Consider the following 6,000-nt stretch of genomic DNA (forward strand, 5'->3'; position numbering starts at 1 on the left):
CAGAAGCCACAGGAAAACCCCAGAAGGCCCCCTCTGGAGGTGGGGAGACCCGCAGCTTGGTTAGAAACAGACCCTCCCAGAACAGACGGTCCCCGACTCGGTCCCCACGGACGCCTGCACTTCCGGCGAGCTGGTCCCTCTACACTTCCTCTTAGGTCTGCTCACTTCTCGTTTCAGTTATCTTCATTTGCCCCGTCCCAGGCAAGGAGACATCATGAACTCACAGACCCAAGGTCCTAGTTACAGGTTCGTTTTTCTTAAATACATTAAAATAAACACCTAGCAAATTTTAAACATGCTCATCTACATATGGGCTAAAACACACACACACACACCCCCCAGAGCCCCGTCTGAGAAAGGCTGGCCTAGTCCCTCTCACGTGGGCCACCCTCGGGTTGTCCACCCGCACATATGCGGCTGACAGCCCACGGCCACGCAGCCATCCAAGCAGAGCCAGCCTGGACTCCAGCCACCCAGACTCTGGCCGCCTGGCCGGGCCGGGCCTCTGCTTTCCTCACCCCTGCAGCTCCCCTCCCCCAAGGGCTGGTCAGAGAGGAAGCGCCTGGGGCCAGCTGTCCTGAACCCCGGGTGGTGACACAGAAATGAGGCACCTGCTTTGCTCTGTGTGCCTGGGTCTGGATGAGTCCATAGAATGTTCCAGAAGGACCTACTCCCACTGGTCCACGTTGGTCCCTGGGGGCCTCGGGTTGGGAGGGCTGGAGGGAAAGGAAGACGATTCCATTTTCCTGAGGCATCTCGGTTCTGTCTCTTGGGCATGTGTCACTTTCAGAGTTTGTTTTTTGGTTTATTTTTCTTTTTAACGTAACAAAGTTCGATTGCCCTTCCCTCGCTAATTGTTACCGTCGAGAAGAACGTACTCGTAAATGTAAAATTACAACCACGAAAAGTGGACATCTGAAGAGTCCAGGGCTGACGGAATTCCAGGTGGAACGCGCCCAGTGAGCACCCCGCCACAGAAATGACCGCACCCCTCGTCAGGTTGGGCAAAGCCTGGGACCAGCTGTCCAGGTCCTCTGTCCGGGAGGCCCCCCACCTCCCGCAGCCCAGACCCTGTCCACTCCCGGCCGGCGGGGGAGGCCTGGCCCGCACCCCCCTCGGCCCAGGCCGCCGGGATACAGGGTGCCCCGGCCCCCCCTCCCCACCCCGGCCCTTTACCTGGCTCTCGTCCAGGCCCCCTCGGGGGCAGCCCGGCCCACGCCTGCCCCTCCTCGGCCGGTGTCCGGGCGCACGCATGGGAAGCCTCCCTCGCTGGCTACCTACCGAGAGCGAGTCACATCTGGGACCCACAGCTTCCTGTTCCACAGCGGCCGCTGCACAAAAGCTAAGGCCGAGCCCTGAGCTAGGCGCCTCCGGGCTTGAGGGGGAGGGTGGGGGGGCTCTCCCAGCTGCAGCGGGGCCCTCAACAGAAGTGGGGAGAGGCATCAGGCCAGGCTCCCAGCTCCAGTGACTTCATGGAAATTGGAAGCTTGAAGCTGGAACGACTTTCAAAAAGTGAAAATAAAACAAGCACCCAAACCTCCGTTAGAAGCCCCAAGAAGACGGTTGGAGGCCAGGAGTAAATGCATCTTTGATGAGCACTGAAGGCGAGAGCAGCCCGGCACCGGGCCCCATCCTGGCTCCCCCACTGACGGGCAGGCCCTGAGCCTCAGTTTCCCCACCCACGTGGTCAGGGGGCTTCAGCCAGCTCTGTGAGGTCAAAGGCCTCCAGCCTCATCTGCTGTCCCTCCATTTTGCAGCTGCCCCCAAGCCAAGGCCCCTGCCTGGAGTTGCTATTCCAAGTAGCTCGTGCCCCTAGAGAACCCCAGCAGCCCTGAGCCCCAGGAGGCCAGGAAGCAAGCCCCTTCTGCTTTGCCAGCCCTCAGTTTCCCCATTGGGATCATGTGGTGCTCAGTGGTGAGGCAGCAGGCTAGGAAGGGCCTGGAAGCAGGGAGCGGAGGCCTCCCAAGATAGAGGGGCAAGGCACTCCTGGTCCTCAGGGAGCCTGTTCCAACATGTGACCTGGGGTCCTGCGATCACTTTCTACCTCTTACCCTAACAGCAAAACCTATGGTTTGGTAACAAAGTGGAGAACAGAGCCCAGTTTTCCCAGCTGCCACTCCTGCCTTTCCCAGGCCTCTGTCTCAGCTCCGTCCTCAGGGGAGGCCGTGGCCAGGCTCTTCCCTCCTGACCTGCTGCTCCCCCAGCCCTGGCCACTGGGCACCTGGCCCCCCAGCCCCCACACAGACTTCAAGGTCCTGGCAGGCAGGGTCTGTGCCCACAGGCTGACGAGCCTTATGATCAGCATTCGGACACCGGGCTAGCGTCGAGCACAGCCTCATACAACTGCCCATCGGCCCCATGAGGAAGGTCCTGCTATCCTGTCGCTTCTGCAGAACAGGAAGCTGAGGCTCAGAGAGGCCACTCCCTTGCCCAAGCACACACAGCTAAGAAAAGGCAGAGCCAGGCGGGATTCAAACTCAGGTCCGCCTGATTCTGCGGCCTGTGCTCTCAACCACTCACCCCATGACCATCGTGGACCAAAGAAAGGCTTCCCTGAGGACAGGCTACTCCAAATCCCACTATACCCTCCTCCCCATGGCCAGGACCCCTCTCTGGTGCTAGGGACACAAACGGGACTTGGACGACAACCCCCGTTGGCCAAGCTCCCAGGTTAAGATGTGCCCACCAAGGTCTGCACAAAGGGCTGGGAGAATCACCCACGGAGATGAGATACGTGGACCAGAGCTCCAGGCAGAGAGACCTCACCCGCCTGGGAGCCACAGGCTGAGAAAGTGACAAGGCCCTGAAACAGTGGGCAAGAAGGAATAGAAGCGCAGCGAAAACAAGGCAGACAGGGCTGTCAGGCGACCAAAGGACAAGTAACGCCGAGCCCTGAGCCAACAGATGTCAAGCCTTTCCCCTCGGGAAGAAACCCCACAGCACAGTGCCTTTGGGACCCCAGGCAGGCTTCCCGGAGGGGGTGTGAGCAGGGAAACACCATCTGTACCTCAGTCACCTCATCTTTTCCTTCCCCTAAAGTCAAGGGGCTCACCGCACCCCCCCGAGGAGCCCTGAGAGGGGTCTGAGCAATCAGGCTGGTGATTTGCCAGCCCAGCCCCTCGTCCCATGGATGAGGAAGGAACAGGCTTATGAGCCCTAGAGTCAGAACCCCACGGAGCAACCTTGGCCAAGCCGTGTGATCCTGCCAGCCCGGGAGCCCATCTATAAAGTCACCCAGGTCCTTGGAAGGCAGGGAGGCTTAGGTGAGAAACGTGTGTAAGGCATGGAGTAAGTGCTCAGTTAAAGCAGAAGACAAGGGAGGCCAGACCGGGTGGGTTCCCTCAGTTCCAAACCCCAGATCCTCGTTCTACTACATGACTGCCCGGGTCAAAGGCCCTCCGTGGCTGAGTCAAGTCCTGACCCCCACCACTCATGTTTCCATCCTCCCTGATTAGGAGTCAGAGGCCCTCGTTCCATCCTATAACTCAGAACCAGCTGCATGACCTCAACCAGTCCCTTCTCCCTCTGGAAACCCAGTTTCCTGACTGTTAAATGAAGGACTGGGCCCAAGTGTGTCCATATATTCCCAGCCCGGGAAAGAAAGGGATCCCAGCCCATCCCTGAGTCCACATCCCATGCCTCACTCTTCCACACCTTGACTCAGACCCTTCTGCCACCAGGAATGGTCAGAATGCTGCCCATCCTGCCGAGACAAGTATAAAGGCCCTCTCCTCCAGGAAGCCTTCCCCAGTGTCCCATCGCTACCGCCTCTGGGCCGCAGAGCGCCACAGGCCTCTCCACAGGGCGTTTACAGTGCTCTCGCCCCCTTCTGCAGCACCCATCTCCACTCTGGTAATGGCTCGCTGTTCCTATGGGGAACCAGCCCTCCAGGGGTGCGCCTGTGACCGCTGTCCACTGAGGAGTGGGCGTGGGACTCCAAGTGGTCCCGGGGGATCCAATTCCGGGACTTTGGTTGGAACTACGTCGGAAACAGCCCGGTGGGACGTGAGCTAGAAGCGACCAGCGCCACCTTTACCACTGCGGGAGTCAGCCTGCAAATGACCTCCGGCCACCCTGGGTGTTCATGCCCCTCCCACGCCACCTGGGCGACCCAAAAATAGGCAGAAGGCACACTGTGTGGCGTGACCTGAGAGACACGTGGCTTCCACCTGGCCCGCACGCTGTGGGGACACTCAGGCAGCCCCGTGCCAGGGAGCCGCGGGCCCTGTGTCCCCTGTGTCCCCGGCGTCCCCGGGAGCAGCGCCCGCAGCCCTGGTCCCCGGCAGCTGGACTCCCTCTCGCCACCACAGCCCTGGCCTGCTCCGGAGGGAGCCAGGATCGCCTCTTCTCTTCGGGAGACCGCCCCCACCCCCACACCAGGCCGTCCAGGGGCCCTCGGTGACATTTCTGCCTCACAGACCTGCGCTCAGATTCTCGCCTCAGCGCTGGCGTCTGGTCCGCTGGCCCCAGCTCTTCCAGGCTCGTCGTGGTCAGGACGGCTGCAGAGAGACCCCAGTGGAGGGGGCCCTGTCACTTTCCCCCCGGGCTGATTTTTCACACTGGGCGGGGGGTGGGTGTATTCCAACGCACCAACTCACCTCCGGCCCCTCTGCCTCCATCTCCTCCTGGCTGTGGGCTCAGGGGTGTGCCGGGATCCCCTGCTTCCCCAGCCTGGGGACATATGGACACGCTCTGGCTCCCTCCTTCACTCCACAGGCAGAAAACGGGATTCCAGAGGAGAAGGGGCTGGCTGAGGTCAGGCAATGGGTTACAAGTGACAGGATGGAATGAGGGCCTCCTAACTCCTGATCAGTGGTAGTCCTAAGGGGCGGCTTGGGGCGAGCCTCAAAGCCACTCCAAATAAACACATGTGCTAAGTAAACAGCATCTTAGCTATTAAACTCGGCTCCTCTGCACGGCGGCCCCAGCTTTGCAGAAATCCGCCGCCTGTCGCAGGTCCAAAGCCAGAACAAGGGGAGAGGACCAGCCCTGCATCATGTGGGTGGTACGCCGGCGCCCCGGAGGGCAGGGGGCTGGCTCCCATGACCCAGACGGCCCGGGCCTCTGCCAGGCCCAGGAGACGGGACTTTGGAGGAGGAAGGGGGCAGCCAGGGTCACAGGGTGTTGAGTAACAGCAGAGAATCCTAAAAGAACAGATGTGAAAGCTACTGCCCTGCCAACCAAAAGTCCTCATTTCCTTTGAAAAACTTGGCAGCTGGGCCGCACCAGCAGCCGCCTGTCCTTCCCCACACCCAGCTGCCGTGTGAACGGTTGAGGGGCAGGGAGGAAGGCCACGCTCCGCCCCACAGAGCCAAGGAAGGGGGTCACCCCCATGATGCCACGCCATGAAAATGGCAGCCACAGATCTGTGTGCAGAAGAGCCAGCTCTCTTTCATTTAACACTATCACAGATGTATGAAAATCTAGGGCCTCCTGAGTGGCTCAGTCGGTTAAGCATCTGCCTCTGGCTCAGGTCATGATCCCAGGGTCCTGGGATGGAGTCCCAGGATGGGCTCCACACTAAGCAGAGAGTCTGCTTCTCCCTCTCCTTCTGCCCCTTCCCCTGCTCGTGCTCTCTCTCAAATAAATAAAAAATCTTAAAAAAAAAAAAAAAAAAAGGAATCTAGAAGGATGTACCCAAATCTTAGGAGTTACCACTAAGTTGGCAGAATTTAATGGTTTTATTTTCATACCTATCTTCTTATTTATGACTATTTTCCAGTTTTCTCTAAAAAAATTAACTACCCGTGTTATTAAGAGACACCAGGTAAAACTACCATGAAGAAAAAAACAAGAATCAGAAAAAACAACGTCCGGAGACGAAGTTCGCCCACAGTGCCAAACTCAGCACCACTTGTAACCAGGTGAAAACGGAAGCGTGTATAATTAAAAATGCTACGACGTTAAAGCCACTGAGCATCGGCGGCCTCAGGCATCACACAAGAGGTGCGAGCCGACAATGCCAACCTCCCAGTAGAAGCCTGCAAGCATGTCTCGTCT

General features: G+C 58.9%; 1 protein-coding gene across 4 annotated transcripts in view; it reads right to left on the reverse strand.

Moving 5' to 3' along the window:
• Positions 1 to 5,505, reverse strand: part of ADCY7 (adenylate cyclase 7) — a 45,732-nt gene extending 40,227 nt beyond the window's left edge. The window contains exons 1-2 of one of the 4 annotated variants that reach the window (XM_035025243.1): positions 4,599 to 5,503; positions 4,421 to 4,499 (exon numbers count right to left, since the gene is read on the reverse strand). The gene's annotated coding sequence lies outside the window, so the exon portion shown is untranslated. Of the gene's footprint in view, positions 1 to 1,176; positions 1,525 to 4,420 lie in introns of those variants that run through there. The other 3 variants (XM_035025242.1, XM_035025244.1, XM_035025247.1) reach the window with 3 other exon arrangements.
• Between the last annotated feature and the right edge of the window lie 495 nt (positions 5,506 to 6,000).

The sequence above is a fragment of the Mirounga leonina genome, unplaced genomic scaffold (assembly GCF_011800145.1).
Source record: "Mirounga leonina isolate KUSES-001 unplaced genomic scaffold, KU_Mleo_1.0 Mir_180, whole genome shotgun sequence".
Lineage (NCBI taxonomy): Eukaryota > Metazoa > Chordata > Mammalia > Carnivora > Phocidae > Mirounga > Mirounga leonina.